We start from the raw sequence: 25,076 nt of genomic DNA, 5'->3' as shown, positions 1-25,076 counted from the left end.
TGACAACTTCGGCTCGCTTGTGCTCATCATCCCCCATAGTTAGTTCAAACTGAATCTGGCCTAGGGGATGTATGATTTCATTTGAGACACCACAGATTGGTGCGTTCACAATTTCGAGCCGCGCTTGGTCTGCCGGGTCTAACTTTCTGAAACACTGCTCATACATAATGTCAGATTCGCTTCCAGTGTCCACCAGGACCTTTGACACTTCGTAATGAGCAATGTATGTGGTGATGACGAGAGGACTGCTTATTGAAGGGCCTCCCCTGATTTTTGGGAAGATGACTTGCTCCTCGCGCCAATCTCCGTGGATTTGCGCGCTTCTTTTTTTTGACGTCTGCCCTTGTCGTCCCCCCTCAGCCACACAGATTCTTTTATATTTCTTGTTGGCAGAGGCTCCTTCCGGTTGCTCATCTTCTATTCTTTGGTTTTTTACCAAGTGAGCCAGCCTGCCTGACTTTACATCCTTCTCGATCGCATCCTTTAAATGATGGCATGCATCGGTGTTGTGGCCCGGGGACCTGTGAAATTCACAATATTTGCCACTGTTTTGCGGTCCCTTGTAGTGTAGTTGTTTGGGGGGCTTGAATTGGACATTCTCAGTACTTAACACCTGTGAAGGTGTTTTAGTGAGGGGCGTCCATATTCTTGGCAGAGGTCTGCTAGGATCTCTGCCGCCCTCCCTCTTGTCACCCTCCCCGCGATTACGAACTTCTTTTTGGGGCTGTGGTGAGGTTGGTTGCGCTTGTTTTTCCGCGGAAGAAAAACTTGTTGGCTGCAACCTGGACCATACAGAGTTCTGTTTGGCCCTCTTATCTTTGCTGCGCGGTGATTCTGCCTGATGCGCTCTTTCTCTTGCCCTATCTTGGGCAATCTGTTTCTCATTTCTCGCGAAAACTCGCGATGCCTCCATTAACTTGGCCCACGTGGTGGGCATACCATCTTTGCTTACGAGAGCCCGGCGGAGTTGATCACTGCGCGCGCCTTGTATAAAGGCCACGCGCAGGAGCTGCTCAGTTATACCCCCGATTGCCAGGGATTCCTGATTGAAACGAGTGATGTAATCTTCAATCGTTTCATCATTCCTGCGTATGCATTGCATGATGTCATCAGGATCGCGCGTGTGCCTGCGCTGCTGTACGAAGTGGGCTTGGAACTTTTCTAATAGTTCCTCGAACCCATCAATCTGCCCTGTCGGCAAGCTCTCGAACCATACCCGCGCTGCGCCCGTGAGGCAGCGAGCAAACATATGACACCATGTTGGCATCGTCCAGCTCTCTAGGTTTCCCGTGTTATAGAAACCTTGCAAAAAGTCATCTGGATCTGTTGTGCCATCATATTTGCCCAGACCACTTGGCATCTTTGTCTTGTGCTGGATGGGAGCCTGCGCGATACGCGCAGTAAACTTTGAGTGTTTTACCAGGATGGCTGGTCTGTAGGGCGTGGTTACGTCTACTTGCCCTCTGACCGGTGGGCTGTACGGCATGTGCAGATCCAGATCTGCTCTGGCTCCAGGCGCCATGTTCACAGGCGCGCGGAGCTGTGAGCCTCCTGCATGAGTATCCCGTGTCTTCCTCATGCTATGCACTTCTTCATCACTGAACTCAGTGTGTGCAGTGTGAACAGAATGTCCCTCTTCCGGCGCGCGTGGCCTCTTTGTAGTCTGCTTATCAAAAGCTTGCCTTTGTGTTTGGTCGGCTAGCTTCTTCTGCTTGACCATTTCGTTGTACTTTTCAATCAGACGCCGCTGCTCGTTTATGAGCCATTCATTCGGATCATTTGCTTCATCTTCTGGACCCATTGGTCCTTTCAGCTTCGCGCCGGCCATATTTTGTAACGTGTGATCGTCTGGAGGAGTTTCAGTCTGGCCGTGAGGGGTTGTGACGAAGGGACGGTTGCTGGTGGTACGCGTAGAATCACGCGGAACCCTCAGAACCTGCTGTCCGTCGTTAACACCCTCACGTTCAATATCCTCCAGAGCTTGATCAACGTTACGAACTCCAGAAACCATGGTGATTGATTTTTTTGTAGATCTGGATTAGATCTGATTGCCGTTCGTAACAGTGGATGGCGCCAATGAAGAAACGTGGATCTACTTACTGGTAGCAGATCTACTTTCCTCGGGTATGATTAAACTGTTTCACCGATGGTTCCTCTGAATCCGTGTTCTTCCACCTACAAAATGAACAACGCCGTTACTTACCCCTCAGAAAGGGACAGAGGGGTCCTCTTTGGGGTAACCCTCCGGCGTGAGAATCAGTATCTTTGTGGAGAAGATAATAATGTGTGAGTCAGTGAATCTCAAGAGTATTGCTGAATCGCTGAATACTCTTGATTGTGTGACTGTGTGTTTTCTGTAACTGACTGTGAGTGAATATAATTCAATATGATTGAATGTGATATCACTGCTTGTAACTGTCAATGATTGAGTGTGAATGTGTCATCAAAGTGGAGTTGATGCTGTATTTATAGTGCTAGGGTTTCCACTGGTTGGGCTCAGCCTCGTTGGCCTCCTCCAATCGCACTGCGCCACGTGTCCTCTGGGACACCTGGCGCTTTCTCGTTGGTTGTAATCATGTGGTAGCACATGTGTCATGCTGAGTTGTCGACCTTTCATTTGGCAGCTGTCAACATCAGCATATTCTTACTCCTTAAAAAGATGCCTTCTGGAAGATTGTCTGACGTGCACAATCAAGGTTGCCCTGATCCTGATTTGGATAAGGACGAGGTTGATTATGTGTACGTGTGATATGCGCCCATCCTGAGGATGCGCGAAGTCTTCTTTTTATTCTCACGCGCAGATATTTCATGCGCAGGTGTGATATGCACGAGCGTGTGATATGCGCCGCGCGCATATGTGACGCGCGAGCATATGTGATGTGCAAGAGCATGTGATATGCGCCGCGCGCATATGTGATGCGCGAGCATGTTTTGTATGCGCCATGCGCCTGGGTTTTGGCTTTGTGCCTTCATAATGTCTTTATCTTGTGGGTTGACCCGCCTTGCTTGGTGTTGAGGCGGGTACATACCTCTTCAATAATATTTTTGAATAACAAAATATAAATTTAACAAAAAAAAAATAAATTAATTCACTGCCCAAACCCCCCACCCGGCCACACCACATGCACACGTCACATTCCACGTTCTCCATGGATCGGTGGTGAATCCACTTCCGTGAAAAAATTCACCACAAATTCGGAGGGTGGTGCTCTCAAAAGTTCCCGGTTGGGAATTCCCATTCCTCGGGTTTTCCGTGGCCTTTAAATGTGTATATATAGCAAGTCGTAATTTTACTTTTTTTAAATAGTGAACTTCTTTTAATCATTGTTGTCTATGAGACTTGAACCTAAGACCTCATTTTCCCAAACACAGGTATTTAAAGACTTTGCCTTTGTCAATGAATCACCACCCCATCGGTAATAGCAAGTCGTAATTGATAAATTCCTCTCTTAATTTTAGATATTAAAATTTAATGTTATCTTTATGTTACTTATCCTTAACTATAGATGATAACATAGACGATGAAGAGACATACTTGAAGGCTAGATGATAACATATACGATAAAGAGACATACTTGAAAGGTGCCCGCTCTCTGTTAAAATATTAAATTTTGAAGTTATATGAAATATCCTTAGCATTAACTATAGATAACAACATAGACGGTTAAGAGACGTCCTTGAAAGGAGCCTGGCTCGACGTCTTTCAAGCGCTCGAGCTCTAGATATAAGCTATTAAGCTTGGTGAAACGCAATATGTATGAATCATGACCAAGATAAATGTGGTTTATGCGAAATAAAAAGAAAAATGAGAAGGTGCAAAATCAAAACCTATAAATATACTTATTGAAAATTCTTGAATTCAAGATTGTATTTACAAAAGAATGGGTATGTGCAATAATAATTATAATAACTAAACATACATGTAGAGGATTACTCGGGTATACTATCTAACGAAGGTCTCCACGATCGTTGATTCGACTGAAACACTCTGTCAACACCATTCATCAACCGAGTCAACACTTGTTCTAGCGTCAACCCTTGCATCTCCTTCATACCCAATAACTCCTCCAATTGTTTCTTCGTTATCTTAATCTTCACCTCCTTTGTTGGCTTTTTACCATCCGAGGTAGAAAACCGTTCAACAGAGTCTTCGTCTCTCTTTAGACTTTCTCTGTAATGTTCTCGGGAAAGTTTATATCTTTTTGGAGATGAGGGCGGAGATTCCAAGTAATCTCCGCCCCATTGGTTGTCATAAACTTTTCTCACACAGTTTCGCATTAATTTTTGTTGTATTAATTTGTTTGGATTTTGTGAAAGTTTTTGTGTTGATGAAGAGATGAACGGTGGGTTGGAAATAATATATAGGTGTATATAGATAGATACAAAAGGGTGTTGTGTATAAGTGTATATATATGATGGAGTCAAAGTGATGTCCTACCTAGCAGGTGCAGGAGTACTAGAATTGGTTCGACACTTTTTGACACTATCCTTGTACTATAGTTTTGTAATGATGTCTTTTTTTAGTTTATTTAAATATACATATAGACCTCAAATTTAAATACAAAATTTACACCCTTCATCTTACATGTTAATATAGTATCATTAATAATGGACCAATTTTTACTTTGCATTTCTCACGGTTTTACATATTTTTTTGTATTTGATCATTTTATATATGTTAGCATCATCACATAATTAACACAATAATATAAATTATTAATCTAAAGCGTTTAACGCTAATCAAATGTCTTGAAAAATTGTCTGATTCTAATGTAACATATGAACGCAGATTATAAATATGAAAAATTCAAACTAACTTATTCATACATGTTTTAACTCTGTTGGTTTAATTTATCTATGTATAATTGTATATACTTGTGTTCAAGTAAGCAATATAGTGATTGTCTTATCACACCTTTCACATATAACACGCCCTATCAATATAGCCCGATCTAGCATGAGTTGGTTATACTTGGTAGGTTTATCGTTGTTATTGCAATACTCTTTTTCTTTATTATTAACTATACATGTTATCTCATATGTTTGTGTTTAGCGGTCTTGTCAATGGACCGATAAAATGATTGATTTGATTACCGTCCGGTTATTAAAAATTAAGCTTGCAATGCTTTTGAATTGGTCATATAAGTCTTTCATTTTTTTATCTATGTCTCAGTCGTTTGTAGGGGTGTAAATGAGCCAAGCTACTCGAGATCAACTCGTTAAAAAGCTCGATCGAGCCGAGCTTAATCGAGCCTGAGCCCGAGCTCGAGCCTAAAAATAAGCTCGTTTAATAAACGAGCCCGAGCTTCACTCATCGAGCTCGAGCAGGCTCGCGAACCTAAACGAGCCTGCCATTTATATAATTTTTTTAAAATATATATTTTATAATTATGAATTAATATATAATGTTAAGAAAAAATAAATAAAAAAAACTAAATAATATATATTATTTTATAAATAAAACTATAATAGAAAAAAATATATAAAAATGATTATAATTATATAAAAAATAATTGATAAATAGTAAATGAGCCGAGCCCGAGCCAAGCTAAGCTCGAGCTTCAAAACCCACTCACGAGCTCGAGCTTTGAAAATAGAGCTCGAGCTCTATGTAAGTTAAACGGGCCTAGTCGAGCTCAGACTCGACTCGTTTGCACCCCTAGTCGTTTGAATGAAAGGATTAACATAAGCATGTTTACAGTCAACTAAAAGAAATAGTGGTCAGATAAAATACACGTATGGGAATTGTTATATAGATTGGGTATTTGGGTTTAAGCTAATCAAAGTTGATAAATTTAATTAACTTAATACATAGTGTGACGTTACGTAGAGATTATAATATAGGCCAACACCCTACAATTTATGCTTGGAGAATGAAGATAATTAGGTGGGTAAGTGGCCCGTCAGAAAAGTGAATGTACAATGTATTTTGCAATATAAAAGTGATTGTACACGTGTTTAAAAAGTGAATTCTTGTTATTTTTTTAATTAACAAGCATTAAGAATTGGTGTGAAAAGAAGTTAAGAATCGAATCTAACATGTGTGAACTTAACTATTTTAATCATAGATCCACCCGTTAGCTCAAATAAACCATAAAATGGTGTTGGATCGCATCCGATCACCATAATAAAACAACCGTAGACGTCATCCGCGTGTGGGAGACTAGTCACCCGCAAAGGAGACAAAACAATGCATAACGGCAAGTCCAATAGACAATCATAGTCCAAGATTCCATAAGGATAAAGGGCAACCACGATTGCACAATAAACCAATAGCCAAACACCAACATTGTACCTCCTACTAATGGCTGTCACGTTCAATCAGAAACCTCGTAGGCACTCCTCCATGAGAGTAGAAGATTAAAATCATAGTGACAGCACGGTCGATCCTTCTCCACCGGTTATAAATACCACACTCAAACCAACAGTTCAGGGATCCCTGACCCTCTCACTTTTACAGCTATTCTTTGGAGACGTGAACTGATAATAAGCATGCAAAGCCTCATGAAGAGATGCCCAATAAGCTAGCATTAATCTTGGATGGCATGCTTTGCAGAATGGTGACCCGCAGTAAGAAACAACTTTTATTATTGTTTTTTCAAGTCAATATTAAATACATGTGTTTAATGTAGGGCTGCCAATTTATGGCATGGACTTGTTAACACGACACGACACGGGTTTGGGTTTGAGCTTAACAGGTTTCGTGTCTTAAACAGGTCGACATGTTAAAATTCATGTCCTAGCAGGACCTTTTAATAACCTGTGTAGATTTTTAATTTAAAAAATAAATAAATATACACTTCTAAAGTTCTAAACATAAAGACATACTTATAACGACATTTCACTAATGTCCTTCATAATCCGATACTATAGTTTTAATGAATGTTTGATTTGCTTCTATGATTTTTGTTTCAAGTATGTTATTATTTGTGGTTTTTTGTTTCATATATGGTAAGGAATGTGGTTTTTTGATTCAAATATGTTATGGATTAATTAAAACTTTTATGCTTGTTTGGGAAGTTATTATACAGGTCCGTCTTGGTGTTTCGAAAAAATGGCACGCTTAGTTATCGGGTCGTGTTTAGTACAACATGTCATCGTGTCCGACATGTTAAGACAACCCTAGTTTAATGTATATTTTTACTATAGTGCAGCTTTAGAGATCATTTTCATCATCGGGTGACATTTGTTATTGCCAGTGCTATAGCTACTTACGGGGCGATGGTCGGGGCAATGCTTGCATTGAGACTTCATGAGAAGGAAGAAAAGGTTTTTCGGATCTCCTCATGTTTGATTCTGTTTGTGTTTGTTAGTTCCCAAGTTCTGCTTAGTGTTTACAACAAAGCGGTTAGAAACCCGATGGAGCCCCCTCAAATCCGTTTGTTGAAAGCTTTTTGGTACATCTCCGCTATGGCGTCACCGGCTCTTTTATATTCATCTGTTTTTGTTTCGGAGACAACAAGGGTTCGTTTAGGTGGGTTGTAGTCTTGGCTTGTGTCACTGTTTTCATGGGCAAATGGTTTTCGAGATGATAATTTTAGTTTTGAGTGTCTATTTACTATAATTAAAAGTACTACTTGATGCACTAATTGGTAGCTTATATTTATGTTTGGGAAGTTATTATACAACTTCCAAGCTTCTATAGCGTATCAATTAGTGTATCAACTATTAATTTTAATCGTCAATAAGTACACACTCAAACTAAAATTATTACCTCGAAAACCAGTTGGCCATGAAAACAATGAAACAAGCCAAGACTACAACCCACCTAAACGAACCCCTTGCTGCCTCCGAAACAAAAACAGATGAATATAAAAGAGCCAGTGACGCCATATCGGATATGTACCAAAAAAACTTTCAACAAATGGATTTGAGGGGACTCCATCGGGTTTTAACCGCTTTGTTGTAACGCTAAGCAGAACTTGGGAACTAACAAACACAAATAGAATCAAACACGAGGAGATCAAAAAAACCTTTTCTTCTTTGTCATGAAGTCCCAATGCAAGCATTGCTCCCACCATCATCGCATAAGCAGCCATAGCACTCCAAATAACAAACCTCATTCGATGATGAAAATGACCTCTAAAGCTGCATTATAGTAAAAATATACATTAAACTAGGGTTGTCATAACATGTCGGACACGATGACCTGTTGTACTAAACACGAACACGACCCGATAACTAAGCGTGTCATTCTTTCGAAACACAAAGACGGACATGCATAATAACTTCCCAAAACAAGCATAAAAGTTTTAATTAATACATAATCCATAACATATTTGAATCAAAAAACCACATTCCTTACCATACTTGAAACAAAAATCATAGAAGCAAATCAAACATTTATTAAAAATATAATATAAATGTCGTATATAAGTATGTCTGTAGGGTTAGAACTTTAGAAGTTTATATTTATTTATTTTTTAAAATTAAAAATCTACACAGGTTATTAACAAGTTAACAGGTCCTGTTAGGGCATGAATTTTAACATGTCTAAAACATGTCGACCTGTTTAAAACACGAAACCTGTTAAGCTCAAACTCAAACCTATTAAAACCCGTGCCGTGTTAACAAGTCCATGTCATAAATTGACAGCTCTACATTAAACACATGTATTTAATATTGACTTGAAAAAATAATAATAAGAGTTGTTTCTTACTGCGGGTCATCCTTTTGCATCTCTTTCAGCATGTCATCCAAGATTAATACCAGAGTGTTGGGCGTCTCTTCATGAGCCTTTGTATGTTTATTATCGTGGTCTCCCTCAACACTCGACATAGTCGTCTTGTTAACATGATCTGTTCCAACCAAAGCACGCAACAGCATCATCATATCAAACGATTGATAATCTTACTAAGAACATCTTCGAAGCGGTTACTAATGTCATGTGCGGGTTGTATGTGTTGCAAAGGCTGTTGCTGCTTCTCGTCCTATGTATTTATTCCAAGCAAAATATAAGAAGCCAGTATACCAAAACATAGAATGCATTATAAAAAGTATATGTCCCAAAATGCATAATAAACAAACAAACCAAAAACAAGATATCGAAAATAACTAGCAAGGACTTGTCCAAGATGCATGTATGAAAAGCTCCATTTTGTATCAACTCAAAAGCAGCCATTTTTTAGTTCACACTGAAGTGACTTGAGTTAGCCATTTTTTTTTTATTTTTATTCTATATCCGTTTTTTTACCTATTTATTACTTTTTAATTTACTACTACTACTACTATTATTATTAGAAGTATTTTTATATTTTTATACTTACTAAACTTACTTTTATTCGTTTTTGTCTTCATTTAGTTTTAGTGTTAAATAATAAATTAATTCAATATAAATTTTTTAACTAAAACTGTATATTTTCAAAATTTGTATACTATTATCACTACCTTTATTTAATTATTTTATATGATTGATGTTTCTATTATTTAATATTAATTGTATTTAATTTTTTATTTCTCCAATATCTAAAGGTATTATGTTGAATTTTGTCTTTTGATATTATCTAATGCATATGGGTTTCGGATCCGAGGATCTCTTTGGAAGCAACCTCTCTGTTCTTTGGAACAGAGGTACGGTTAGCTTACACCCCACCTTCCCCAAACCAGACCCTGTTTGGCTGTTTATAGCATTGCTATTTGTGGGATCTTACTGAGTATGGTGGTTGTTGTTTAGTTAGACTTGGACAGGCTTAGACAGTTAAAAAATATGTCGGCCCGGTCTACATTTATACAACCAATTTGTGGTATAAAACGTGAACCAAAACGATCATTATGGTTTTAAAAAGTTAAACGACTCGCAAAAAATCAGAATAAAAATTCGACCGAGAAACCAACTGATGACCGGTTTGGACGGTCACATAGTTTTAAATTAAACCGAGAACACCCCTAGATTAGAAACCATATTATACCTCTCGTTGTAATTGGCGGGACTCCTCATACAAACTAAGATTCTCTAAAAATGAACCCCATACCTGTTCCAAGAATAAAAAAAATGTAATCAAAGTATAAAATAACAATATCAAATTTTGACATAAAAAACATATTAATCACTTAAACAGCAAAAAATAAAAATAAATAAATAAATAAAAACCTGAGATTTTGCCAAAGCATCATCCCTCAATGTAGCCTCTCTAAAAAAGAGACCATGCTCGAACAAGCACGACATGATATCTTCCGAGCTGCGAAACAGAAAAACGATTAGTCATAAATCAGATAGAATTACAAATTCTGTCCTTTAAACATATGCAATTTATGGATCAGATCCTTTAAAAAGTTTATTTGCAAGCGCTAGGCAGTGTCCTTACATGCCATGTTTGTTTGATTTTCGTCCTTTTGACTAACTGGCGTCCAAAAATCCCGTTAAGTCTTGACATGTGAGGTCATTTAAGTCTTTTTACGCATACAATTTAAGTATTTATAATTAAAAAACAAATTATATATATTATTAAAAAAAGAAACTAAATAAAATACGTTAAACAAAAACCCCGTTAATTCTTGGCATGTTTGGATTTAACTGAGTTTTTGGATGACGGTTAGTGTAAACGACAAAAAACGAATATATTTTGTTATATAAAGGATGCCGCCATAAATCGCATATATTTAAAGAACAAATTTGTAATTATGTCCATAAATAAACAACAAAAAACACATAAGGAATACCTGAAAATAGCCGAGATGTGGTCCACAAAAGTTATTGATCAGCTAAACAGCAAAAAATAAGAATAAATAAATAAAAACCTGAGATTTTGCCAAAGCACCATCCCTCAATGTAGCCTCTCTAAAAAAGAGACCATGCTCGAACAAGCACGACATGATATCTTCCGAGCTGCGAAACAGAAAAACGATTAGTCATAAATAAATGACAAAAACACATAAAGAATACCTGAAAATAGCCGAGATGTGGGCCACAAAAGTTTGCCATTTGGCTTGCGGGTTGCTTTTGAAGAAGCAAAGGGTATGCAATGCTACTAAAAGAGATTTGTGAAACTTCACATAATCAAGGGAAGGGTCTTTCAACTTGATCCATTCTTCGGAAAGCACTGAAATTTCAACTTCAGAATCTTTGGCCAACATATCAAACTTCCATGCTTTAATTTGATGCCAGCTTTGCCGACGACCATGATGACTTATTTGCACAAATCCATTCACAGTGATAGCCCTACCGTAAGAAGCAAGCCTCTCGTCCCGGTTCCATTGAACAGGAATACTGGACAATGGAACGAGATCACCTCGGTAGTTGTATAACCTATAGTCCGAGATAGCATCTGGGTACAGAGTCTTCAGAGTCATTTACAAATGTCATCCTTGCTGAACAAGAAAGAACTATTCAGTACAAATAGTTGAAGAAAGAACTAATGTGCCGCACTAAAGATTAATCAGTACTAATAATCTAAATTGCAGACCATTTAAAAAATAAGTTTTTTAACAAGAAAGCAGCTCAATAAACTGTTCAAAGTTTACAACATACATTCAGAAGTTGTAAACAATTATACACAATATGTATATACCAAGTAAACGAAGATCCAAAGAAATTTCTTAAATAATAAAACTTTTTTCAATATATGTATATCCCAATCACCAAGTAAACAAAGATTCAAAAAATTAACTAATCTTGACTTTAACCAAAAAAATAAAAAATAAAAAAACTAATCTTTACCAAACAAACAAAATAAGCATATAGCATATGTCCAGTGTTACCATATCCCTTATAAATATTGCAAACAAAACTAACTAATGTTAGAAGCAAAAATGAATCAATTACACAGCGTCACCATCAAAGAAAAAAAAACATAAACAAGTTCAAAACTTTACCATTTGGGATCTTTTTCAAAGCAGTACCATGTCCCTGCATAGCATTATAACAGCAGTACATAAATTAATCAAAAAAGAAACAGCATGCTTCATAAATTTAAGACGTGAACGACAAACAAAATCTTAAAAATGTTCTTCACACCACCTTTTCAACATGAAATTCCTTGGCAGGATTCTGCTAGAACATTGCAACCAATCTTTCTACAGATTTCAGCTCTTTTTCTCCACCATTCTTTGTCGTGTGTTTTTTAAATCCCACCTCTTCTGAATCAGCACTGTCCGCAACTTTATCATCACACTGCTCGCTTTCATTTCCTCTGTCATCGACTTCCATTGCATCCTTACTATCCGTTACCTCTTTCTCTTCTTGATTCTCATCTTTGACTTGTTCATTTTTCTCTTTCACCTCATTTATTGCGTCCTCACACGTCTCCTCAGCTCCCTCCTCTCCATCTTTATTCTCGGTTACATCATTCACGGTTTTAACTCGCAGCGCAGTCCCATTATCCACCCCCTCAACCATGTTTCCATCGCCCATAACTGCATATACCAAACTAAAACCAACCAACCAACCATTAGAACTCAACACATATCTTTAAGCCAATTACCAAGAAAAGTTGACATAAAACTATATATGGCCTTAGGCTATCCGTAGCAGGGGACGATAAGGGGCGATAAAACTAGTGAACACCCCCCCCGGGGGCGATATTGGGGCGCTTGGTGGGGGGGGATGAATATTTATCGCCTGCTATTCATGTTTGTTTATTATTATTATTATTATATGCGTGTGTGTGAGATATATATATATAGGGCTATAACACCCCTAAAACAAAAACCCACCCTCTGCTGACTGGGCGCCACATGACGCAAGTCGCCCCATTTTGTAGTCCCTCCACTACACCTAGCCTTATTATGAAAAATATCAACGTACGTTTTCACCAATCAAGGGCGGTGTACTTTTATAAAATTACCAGGGCGGTCTCCGAGAATCGTGAAGAAAATTGATTTGGGCCATAAATTAGTTGATTAAGTTTAAACATTAAGAATACATTTTTTTCAAAAAAAATATACATAATTTTTTAAAAACAAATTTCGGGCCTATCAGGGTGTCGGGCCGGGGTCGGTCGACCACCCAAAAGATTTATATACCAATTATAATAACTACAACATTTTGGTAAAAATAAAATAATAAAAGTTTGCTATGACTGTATAACAAAAAAATTTATACATGTAACTTAAGCAGCTGCATAAATGCATGAAACAGTGTAACAAGCAGATCATGTAATCAATCAATCAAAAGTTAACTTAAGTTCAAACTACTCTTTAATTTTCATATTCAAAGTTTATCTTCTCCAAATGTCAATCTTCTAGACGTTTCAAATTTATCTTCTCCTCAGTTATTACTCCCGTCGTTTAAATCAGTTCAAACTCACCTAATTATTACACATATGTTTATGACTCGAGGTATTTTTCTTCATTATTACGTTTTACTATACTTTTTACTTTTTACTCTAAGCATTTAAGTGTTTTGCAACTTCTAAGTATGTTTTTATAATGTTTAACCTATTTTTAAAGTATTCATGTTTAGTTTTACAAATATGTTTTATCTTTATGATTGTTTTTCAAGTAGAATATGTCATGTATAATTAATTTTTAGTAATTTTAAATTGAGCGCCTCACATACGTGAAGCTCTCGCTACACACCTAGCGCCTAGCGCTTCGGCTTTTTGAACCAAAACGCCTCGCCTCGCCTCGCCTAACGCTTTTTTAAACCAAGCAAGTGTCAACGTACGCTTTCACCAGGGCTGTCTCCGAGAATCGCGAAAAAAATTTATCCGGACCTTAAATTAGTTGAGTAATTGAGTTTAAACATTAAAAATACATTTTTTTTCAAAAAAAAACAAATTTCTGGCCTTTCAGGGTGTCGGGCCGGCGCCGGTCGACCATCCAGCCCGGCCTTACACACAAAAGGTAACCTAGTTTCAAGTTATATACCGATCATAATAACAACATTTTGGTAAAAAAAATATATATATAAAAAATAAAATAAAATAAAATAAAACAAAATAATTTATACATGTAACTTAAGCTGCATAAATATTTAAAACAGAGTAACAAACAGATCATGTAATCAATCAATCAATTCATAACAATTACAAACCCTAGGTAAACAATGCAACTGGTACGTCTAAATAAGTTAATAAACTGTTTAAAAGTTAACTTAACTTCAAACTAAACAAAAACCCATGAAGAATCAGTTGCTTACAATCAGTGTTTAGAGGATCAAGGTTAGATTACGGCATAGTTATCAAATGCGATAGGCGCTAGAAAGCGTTGAGGCTTTTCCTAGCGCCCAGAATAAAAGCGCAAAAAAGCGCCCGATTTTAAAAAAAACGCACATTAAAGAAACAAAATTTTAACTAAAGTAGAACATCTTAAGAAGAAAAAAAAGATTCATTCTTGAAATAGTTCATAGTATTTAGTCATGTTTATCATAATTTGATATATAAAATAATAATAGTTATATTATATAACTATTATTATTTTATATATCAAATTATGATAAACATGATACTAAACAACATACATTGTGTTATTATGATAAACATGACTAAATACTAAACAGCATATATTGTTGTGTTATTTATTAAAAAAACTAAATAATAAATATAAGAAAAAGGAATTAAAACGTATAGAAAATTTTATATTATTAAATAATAAACTAGTTGAACCCTTAAATAGTGTTGTTTTAGTTTTATTTAAAAATAGGAAGAGGTTGAGCCTTAAATCATGGGAGTTTTAATTTTTACCTGAGAATAGGAAGAGGTGGGTTAAATGTCATTTAATAAATAACATGCATACCATTTGAGAATAGTTACAGGTCAGCGCTTTTAATAGCGATGCATTAAAATCGCAATTAATTCGCTTCGCCCATTAAATGCGCTTAAGCGCCAAAAGTGACCGCTTTTAACAACTATGGATTACGGCAATGGCGGTTCCGATGGTTCAGGGTTTGAGCGGACAAAATGTATTATAATATTATTACTAGCTTATATGCCCGTGTGCTACACGGGTTGAGAAAATGTATTTTCTTAAACATATTAATAACAATATATAATAAAATATGTAACATTTATAAAAATCAATTTCACATATAACCATAAAATTCAATTAAAAATATATGAACAAAAGATTTATTTTAGGTGAAAGCAACATCTGTTATTTTTATTGGTAAGAGAGTTTAGTTAGTCTTGTTTGAAAAATATTGGAAACCGTTTATTTGTCTATGTAGCTGACTATTTTTATAATATAAAACACTTTGAGAAGAATTATCTTTGTTGGTAAAAGAGTTGGATGTGTGTTTTGTGAAAGAATTCGAAATGATAGTTTTGTCTTATAGTTGACTTATTGATTTGAAAAAGTTTAAAATTTGAATTTGTAAGTAAGGCTGAAAAGGTAAAAATGGTTTCAGGTATTGGGTATAGGATTTTATACATATTTGGTGCAAAGTATTGAAATACACAATTTTTAACTTTGAAGCAGGAATTATGAAGTAGAAAAAAAAATTTGGATTTGAATTTGTAGTCTTTTACAACTGGTTTTAGATGTCAAAAGTATTTGAATAAAAAAGTTTATAAAAAAAGTTTATAATATGTGACAACAACCAGCTCTAATGTGTTAAAAGTAGATTACAATATGGCACAAAAGTAACTGTATTGGATAAAAGGATAATAAAATAACCATGCACCATTTATACATTTTAGTGTTGTAATTCAAGAAGTAAAAGTGAAGAGATATACAACCTATTGTGGGTATTAGGGATGAGCATAACCGAATCGTTAACCGAAAACGACGAAATCAAACTTAAATAATCGAAAACCAAATTAAACGAACTGTACCGAAATCAAAAGAATACTTTAAAAAACCAATCTTTAATCAAAAATTCAAAACCAGTTTTCAAAATCAATCACAAATCACAACCCAGATTCCAAAATCCAACACCATACTTTCAGCTTCCAATCAAAAAACCCAACACCCAAAACTCAAAATCAGAAAAAGTCAACGATCAAGATCAGTCTTTACCTTATCGATTCTAATCAAGAAAATCAAAATCAAAAGGATACTTTCAAAATCCAACCTTTAACCAAAAACTGAAAACCCATATACCAAAATCCAATATTTTAACATCCAATCAAAAACCCACAACCAAAAACTCAAAATTTCAAGAAAAGTCAACATTAAAAATCACATCTGATCAAGAAAATCAAAAGGGTACTTTCAAAATCCAATCTTTAACCCACAAACCCATATACCAAAATTAAGAAGAAACCCCTAAATCAAGAAATAATCACTAAATCAAGAAAAGAAATATGTTCGTCAATTTCATTTGAACTAATTTAAAGAAAAAACACAAAAAAAATACCATTAACTCCTTCCACGGCTCCATTAACAGCATGCTGAGCTATTACATCATAAATCTGCTTAATAGTTGTCGGTCCAAACAATCTGTCTGCAAAATAACAGTGCAAAACTCTCAATAATCAAAATACCTCAAAAGGGTTTCAGGTAAAAATTTAATTAGGGGGGTGTTTGGCCTAGCTTTTTTAACCAAGCTTATAGCTTTTTTAGATTTTTTATATAAAATAAGCTTAATTTGGTGTTTGGTTTGGCTTTTTAAGCTTAAGCTTATTAGCTTATATAGGCTAATTTGAAGAAGCTTGTACGAAAAAGGTTTTTTTAGCTTATTTGAAGTAGCTTATTTGTGTAAGAATATAAGCATAAGCCAAAAAATATAAGCTAGGTCAAACACCCCCTAGGTATACAAACTAACTAACCAAATCCATGCACAGTTTTCGAATGAAACTCGTTCTGAATCAAACAATATCTCCATCCGCAAACCACGTCTAATTTCCCTAGAATTGCCAAAAAAATCAAATAATTTTAGGGTTTGCATATCAAAATACGATATCTTTAAGTCCGAAATGCGAACCGGATGAAGCGGATTTTGCTTGAGTGCGTAAGATCTGAGATGAATTGTAAAACGTGATTAGGGTTTACAAAGAGTTGTTCGACTAAGGGTTTGCGTATAAGAAATCAATTTACTGTAACGTACCTTTGATCTTCATCATGATGGCTAATGACAGGAGTAAGCTAGAATTAGAAATTCATCTCGGATGAAGAAGTATGAATTAACATGATGACAGATTTACAAGGTTGTGTTTCAAAATCTGAATTTTGAGAAATAAAGAGAATAATAATAAAGTAGATAATAATAATAAAGTACATATTGTCTGAAATTTATAAGCTAGGGAATTTATAACTTGATATGTATTTTCTTTTGTTATTTCTTATAAGGTTTTAGGGATCGGATGCATAATATATGTATAATTTGTTTTTTTTTTATTTCTTGGTATACTATTATTATATATACTAATATAAATATTAAAATTTAGGGTTTAATCTAAACGAGCCAACGAGCCGAGTTAACAAGTCGAGTCAAGACCGAGCCACAAGCCAAGTTGACCCTGACTCGAGCTGAGCTCATTTAGAATCAAGCTTTTTTCGAGCCAAGCTTTTTTTGGCCTATTTTCGAGTAAGTTACGGGTTTTTGGAACAACCTTAATTATAACATACCAACATGTGTAGGTTATATACGTAAATGAACTATCAAATTAATTGTTTCATATAGTTTTTTTTATGATTGTAAAAACAAAATAGTTTTTTTGCTTGCGATAATCATTACACGGTTTTCCAAGAATGGGTTCACTAAATAAAAATAGAAAAAAAACAAAGAAGAATTGGTCTATTTCGATTTTACAATGGAGTTTTCAAACGAGTGTTAAATGTTAACCCAATGGTTTCAGTTCTTGTCAATCCAAACTCCAAACTAAACAAGAGTTCCACAGTTGGTTTACTATATATATCACAATTAACCCTAAGGCCGTGGGGTATACTCTAACATGTACATGGGTTAACATGACATAACACTTTAAAGATTGATTAAATCACTCCTCACTTGTGTTAAGTGTATTAAAATGGCCCATGGGTTATGCTTCTAACGGGTTAAAATGAACAATATGCATTAAATTTGTATTAATTACTAATTGTTTTGTTATTATTTATTTTGGTAATTAAACTAAATGTTTGATTTTAAATTAAATATTAATAGGAGAGAGATGAAGTTAAATGAGTTAAATCATTTCCTTTTGATGACATAGAGTGAAAGAGAAAAAATGAGTGATGTGAAGCTTATATGGAGTTAGAATGGGTTAGAGTATACCTCATGGCCTAACAAACGCACTTAAGAAATTAACATATATATGAGATGGGTTGAGTTTATACTGACAATAACATAATTTATGAACACCAACACTTAACATTTGCATGTATGCCATCATGTTCATGTCAAAATTAACATCGACCGGGTATGACGGTATGGGTATTGAGGGGGCGGTTTCATCGATTGGGTGATGTTCGGTTGTAGATTATTTGGGTCGAGATTATTTGAGTCGGTTTGCTGGGATGAGAATTTACTAAAACCAAAGCTTGAATGCATACAGATTGGTTGAATGGTAGGGTATTTGTATAGAAGTTGTGTGTAAGATTTGTTGTAGAGAATGGAGAAGAATTTGTTATATACGAATAATAAGATTTAAGTTTTTGTAAATAAATCTAACCGTTACAACAGCTAGTTCTTTTTTGAAATAGGAGCTCGAGGCAACACCCGGAGCGGGGGGGGGGGGGGTTCCTCAACATTTTGGCCCAAAACAACGGCCCCAATGTTGCCATTACAGGCGGTCTTATAATTTTATTAGTTATAATTTTTTTGTCAAAGGTTATAAGAAGGTTAACTAAGAAATTCCGAACACCCCTAATAATATATCAAATGAAATTAAACCATATCAGTTTAAGTAATTCCAGAGTGACATGACGGTGGTGTGATTGAATGTTAGTGGTGATGATAGGGTTTTCTGTTTGTCATTTCCCCATTTTATTAGGCATTTCATTCTCTCACTTTTCTCAAAAAATCTGGTTCCATCCCCGTTTTTTCGTTTTAATTATTTTTAACATAAATTGTTTTCATGTTTAAATTAACCTCAAACAATATTTGAAACTAAACAAGCATCCACTATAGAAAATTTATAAATATTTTTAAAAGTAAAATTAAAAATTTTCAAAAGTAATGTTATAATATTTTTTAAGTTAATCGGGTGGGCAACGGACCAGGTTTGCCCTTAAAACACAAAGGAACAAGGCCTGGCCACAACAAAAAAACTATTTAACTTTCAAAAAATTTTAAATTACATATTTTGTTTATTTTTGAATTAAATTTATTACTTTTTATATTTATACTTTATAGACACATTTTAACGGAAAAAAAAACAACAATTACAAACTTAAAATTTTGTTATTGCCAATATAAGTAGTTACTAGACAAGTGCCCGCGCGATGTAGCAGGAAACATAAACTTTGTAATCACGTATCAAGTTTATGAGTATTCATTGTTTGGTTTGAAACCAACATAATTCAAACCGATCATTGGTTTGATTTCACGGCTGCTTTTTTTCTTTAGGTTTTGGCTAGTCGATTTCAATTTTCAATGGTTCGGTTTCGGTTTTTGACGACAAAAAAACCTTACTAATAGTTTAGTACACCGTTTAACTTCAAACCTATCAAAACCATACCGCAAACACCCATACACAAAAAAATATTTTTTTTAACTGAAAAAAACTATAACAATATGATACTCAAATTAAAGAGAGAAATATGCTCGTTTTTATGGTTGAATTTAAAAAAAATATATATATTAACGTATGAAAAAGTTATTAATGTTTAAAAATCATGAAGGAAGTTGAGTTAAAATTGAAAATATAATTAAAATATGAGTTAAGTTAAAGGGTAATAATTGTAACTATATATTAAATTTACAAAAGTTTACTATAATTGAGGGGGAAAAAGTGTAAACAAATTAAGAAACACGTGACTTTTGATGTTATAATGACATTTTAACCTAAAGTTGTACTTTGTGCCTTAATACTTGTAAATCCCTTAATCCAAGCGTCTTAAGTTACCATTCATTGGTGCATTATATATAGTATTGATAGATAACTAGTTTTACAATAATTAGTTTTGTAGTATGTTATTAATTACAAGTATAATATTTTATAATAACAAAATATAAATTTAATAATAAAAAATATAACTCATTGCCCAACACCCCCCCACCCGACCGCACCACACGCACACGTCACATCCCAAGTTCTCCATGGATCGGTGGTGAATTCACTTCCGTGAAAATATTCACCACGGATTCTGAGAAGGATGCTACCAAAAGTTCCCGGTTGAAAATTCTCATTCCCATTTCCCGGGTTCTCCCCGTCCTTTAAATGTGTATACATAGCAAGTCGTAATTGATTAATTCTTCTCTTAAATTTAAAAATTAAAATGTAATGTTATTTTTATGTTACTTATCCTTAACATTAACTATAGATGATAATATAGACGATAAAGAGACATACTTGAAACTTGAAAGCAGCCCGCTCTCTTTTAAAATATTAAACTTTGAAGTTATCTTTTCGGTTAGTATCCTAACATTAACTATAGATAACAACATAGACGATTAAGAGACGGAAAAGTGCAATATGTATGAACTAGCTTATATCACGTGTGTCACAAGGGTTAAAAATTTTGTTCTTTAAACATGTTAATAAATTATGAGTTATGACCACGAAAAATGTGGTTTATGCGAAATACAAAGAAAAATGAAAAGGTGCAAAATCAAAACCTATAAATATACTTATTGAAAATTCTTGAATTCAAGATTGTATTTACAAAAGAATGGGTATGTGCAATAATAATTATAATAACTAAACATACATGTAGAGGATTACTCGGGTATACTATCTAACGAAGGTCTCCACGATCGTTGATTCGACTGAAACACTCTGTCAACACCATTCATCAACCGAGTCAACACTTGTTCTAGCGTCAACCCTTGCATCTCCTTCATACCCAATAACTCCTCCAATTGTTTCTTCGTTATCTTAATCTTCACCTCCTTTGTCGGCTTTTTACCATCCGAGGTAGAAAACCGTTCAACAGAGTCTTCGTCTCTCTTTATACCTTTTCTGGATGGTTCTTCAAAAAAATTAGATTTTTCCAGAGATAGAGATGAGGGCGGAGATTCCCAGTAATCCCCGTCATGTTGGTTGCTAGAAAAATCTTTTCTTAGACAGTTTCCCATAAGTTTGAGTTGGATTTTTTTGTTAGGAAAAATATGAGAGATTATTTGGGAAGTGGAATGGTGGGTTTGGACTTTGGACATAATATATAGATAGATAGATAGATAGATAGATACAAAAGGGTGTATGTATAGATTAATAATAAGATGAAGTCAAAGTGATATCTTACCTATCAGGTGCAGCAGTACTAGAATTGGTTCGACACTTTGACCCTATCCTCACTATCGATCCAACTACCAAACTCAGTCTTGTAATGTTAAAATAAAATTGTTAATTTAAATACACATATAACTCTTTTTTATTTACAAAATTGACACCCTTCAAGGCTTCAACCATATTATATTAATTTACTTTTATTTTATTATTAATGCACGTTTCTGATTTTGTATTTTTTTTACATTGTTGGATCAAACGTAGCGCCCGGAACACCACCCCCGGGCGCTATAGAGATGATTTGAAGGCCAAATATGGCTTCGACGTTTTGTGGAATACACCGATGTAGATTTGACATAGGTCAACCAAACTTTTAGCAAATGATCAAGAAGATGAGGGCGCTTCCTCCCCCACCACCAACTAGACCATGTCTTAGCATCAACACATAACAATAAAGTATGACAAGAACATATTATTATTACTCTAAAGCATTTAATGTTTCATACTTTCTAAATTGTTTGATTCCAACATACTAACGTAGATTATAATCATATATAGTCAAATTAATTTAATATTTTTTAATAATTTATTCAAATATGTTTTATTTTTGTACCGTTTATCTGCGTATGTACTTGAATAAAAAATAACATAATGATTGCCTAATCACGCGTTTCACACCACCTAACAGTAACTCTACTATGAGTTGCTTTACGAGGTATGTTTATTGCTATTGTAATACGAGATATGTTTATTGTTATTGCTATTATGTTACTTGTTTTTTAAAACCATTCCAATAGACTGAAAAAATGATTGATTTGATTACTGCCAGTTAAGAAAATTAGTACCGCTAGCTCGGTCCTACTCTTTTGGATTTTAAGTTTAGTTGAGGACGTAAAGCATACTTTGATTAAGCTTGCAATGCTTTTGAATTGGTCATATAAGTCTTTCACTGCTTTTTTCTAATATGTCTCAGTCGTTTGAATGAAAAGGATTAGCATATGCTTGCTTATAGTCAAATAAAAAAAATAGTAGTCAAATAAAATTATCATATCAATTTAAATCAATCAACTAAACACAAAATACACGTATGGAGATTATTATAAAGATAGATTGGGTTTAAGCTCATCAAAGTTGATCAACTTAATTAACTTAACACATACTGTGGCGTATATAGAGATTATAATATAGCCCAACAACCTCACAATTAGGGCTGTCACTTTTACCCGAAACCCAAAACTCAACCCGAAAAAAAGCGTACCCGAACCCGAACTAACCCGACTCGAAGAACCTAAACCCGAGAAAAGACTAACCCGAACCCGAACCCGAACCGAAATAATTCGGGTTGGTTCTCGGGTTTGATTTAGAAGATTTGGGTTAACCCGAATAAACTTTTAGTTTTGAAATTAAATATATTTTTATGTATAATAGGCTAAGTCTTAATTACTAAAGTTATCAAAATTTGGTTCTAATCGACTGTTGTCATTCTAACTATTATAGATCGATTGCTTATTATTAATTTATGAATTCCGTTTATTACTTATAGCAACCGTAATCGTGTTGGAATTACGTATGCCCGAGACACATACTTATACTAATGTGGCTAACTGTGTTTGATCCAAGTCGGGTCATACCCAATAACAAGCTAGACAACACCAAATGTATTCTTTAATGATTTGATCATTTAAAACGAATACAGAACACTACGCGTTTAGAAAATTGGTTTTCTAAACAAACACACTTGAGGATTTAAATAAATTATCTGGATAATTTGTTTATATAAATTAATTATTTAATTGGTTAAATAATTATGTAAATGCATGTACATTTTATAAAATGGTTTTATAAAATGAAAGGAGATAGTTTTAATTGTTAAAACAAAACAACAAAAAAAAAAAAAAAAAATAATAATAATAACAATAACAAAACCGGCCACCCCATGTGGGTGGTGGTTTTTGGTCCAATCAAAACTTCCTTGGTTGGTTGACCACTTTATTATTTACTCCATCCTCCAAGACATGCATTCATGCTTTCATTTTTGAATTTCCAAGTGCAAAAAATATCAAAAACTCTCTCTCTCTTTTCCCTCTCCAAACTCACGGCCAAATAAGGGCTGTTTTGGGAGTGAATTTTGAGCTTGACCAAGTGTTCATAAATCCTAGCAATCACTTGGTGTTGTTGCAAAAAGCTTGGGGTATCAAAAGCTTGAGGTTTTCTTCTTTGGAGGCTAGCCATTCAAAGACATCATCATCTTCATCCACTTACTTGTTCTTCTAAAGGTAGAAGAAGGTATATTTTATATTTGTGAGCATTTTAGTTCTTGTAATATTGATCCTTGGCTTTGGGTTTTAGTTTTAACATAATGGTATGTTCATTAACAAGTTTTAAAATATAAGCTTCCGTTGCGTTTTTCATGTTAAATATGGTTAACTTGACTTTGATAAACTTGTATAAAACCCAACAATGGCATCAAGAGCCGGTTACAAGGACTTATGCTCCTTACATGTTCATAAATTTCGGGTTTTTTCATGGGTGAAAAAGGGGTCCGAAATTTTGGTGGATTTAACCCCCATGGTTTTGTAAGATCTTGACATGCATGGAAAGATCTTAGGAAACCATTATTAACATTTGCATGTTGGAAATTGTAAATTTTTGGGGGGGGGGGGTTTGGGCCGTAGCCTCTTGGGGGGGGGGGGGGCCGATTCCTTTGATGTTTTTGGGCAATGGTTGCTTAGGTTGCATGCTTAGAACATTTGGTATGTTTGGATGTGTCATAACCGAAACCGAGACCTTGGATGTGTTGATTGTTGTTATGTGTATGTTGGTTATATTTATTATTCAATATGGTTGTAATAATTCATATTTTAGGCTTGTGTAATTTATTTATTCATAAGTTGGTATGTAATAAATAGATTAGTTGCATTTTCTTTGTTTTAGAAAAATATGTATTAGGATACATTTTGTAAAAATTGAAGATGCAAGAATTGGTGGATTTGGGCCTTGGACCAAATTTTGGGCTTGTTGGGCCTCACCGGCCCATCATGGGATTCAAGCCCATTAAGCCCATAAATTTCACTCTTGGGCCCAAGAAGACTTTTGGAAGTTTGGAGCCCATTTACAAGCCCAACAAGAACACAAACAACTTGGAAAGGATACTTGAAGCATTTGGATGCAAGGTCAAGTGGGAGTCAACATTCCATCCTTGTGTCATGTTTTGTCCCTTAGGTGAGACTTATGACCTATACTTGTTTCGGCTAACAAGTATGGTCAAACTTAGCGGTTCTCGGTTATGACTATATTTTGCATGTATGCTTGGTTGTTTGTTTTACTTTATGTAATGTGTGGTTGATAGATATTAGGATATCCAAACCGTCACATAGGAACGACAACTAGCATAAAACGGGTTCTAATATATATTTGGTAATATCGCGTCAATTAGTTAATAAAATGGGTTTATTAAAACTAAGCGATTACTCACATATAATAAAATTGGTTTTATTATAACTAGAACCTTGAAAATTGGTTTTCAAAATCGCCATATTACTAAATGCATGTTAGGATATGGCATAATGTTTTTCAAACTAGAATATTGGAAAACTTAAAAATCCCTTTTTCATAATTACCAAGGAAACAAGTCTAACACCATCCTTTTGTAAGACACTTAACGTATTAGGAAACTTTAAATGGGATAAAGGTCACCTAACCATTTTAGAGCAAACTAATATACTTAAGGTAATATTAACATATTTGTGGGATAAAGGTCACCTAACCACTTGTATGTTAATCTTACATGTTTATACAAGTAGGACGACTTGAATTGGAAACCATGTGATAAAGGTCACCTAAGCATGGGGTCCAATGGTGTTGATGGGA

At 34.7% G+C, this 25,076-nt stretch overlaps 1 long non-coding RNA gene across 1 annotated transcript; it reads right to left on the bottom strand.

Annotated features, from left to right (window-relative positions):
* Window positions 1-10,735: 10,735 nt before the first annotated feature.
* LOC143635831 (uncharacterized) lies at window positions 10,736-16,947 on the bottom strand. The gene is made up of 3 exons (XR_013154132.1): window positions 16,925-16,947; window positions 10,883-11,307; window positions 10,736-10,825 (listed from the first exon to the last, which is right to left on the bottom strand). It is a non-coding gene; the product is annotated as an uncharacterized LOC143635831 (long non-coding RNA).
* Window positions 16,948-25,076: the final 8,129 nt, after the last annotated feature.

Source organism: Bidens hawaiensis, unplaced genomic scaffold (assembly GCF_021521415.1).
Source record: "Bidens hawaiensis isolate Kalapana, Puna unplaced genomic scaffold, B.hawaiensis_p1.1 tig00007737_1, whole genome shotgun sequence".
NCBI lineage: Eukaryota > Viridiplantae > Streptophyta > Magnoliopsida > Asterales > Asteraceae > Bidens > Bidens hawaiensis.
This window is presented reverse-complemented; position numbering and strand designations above follow the sequence as displayed.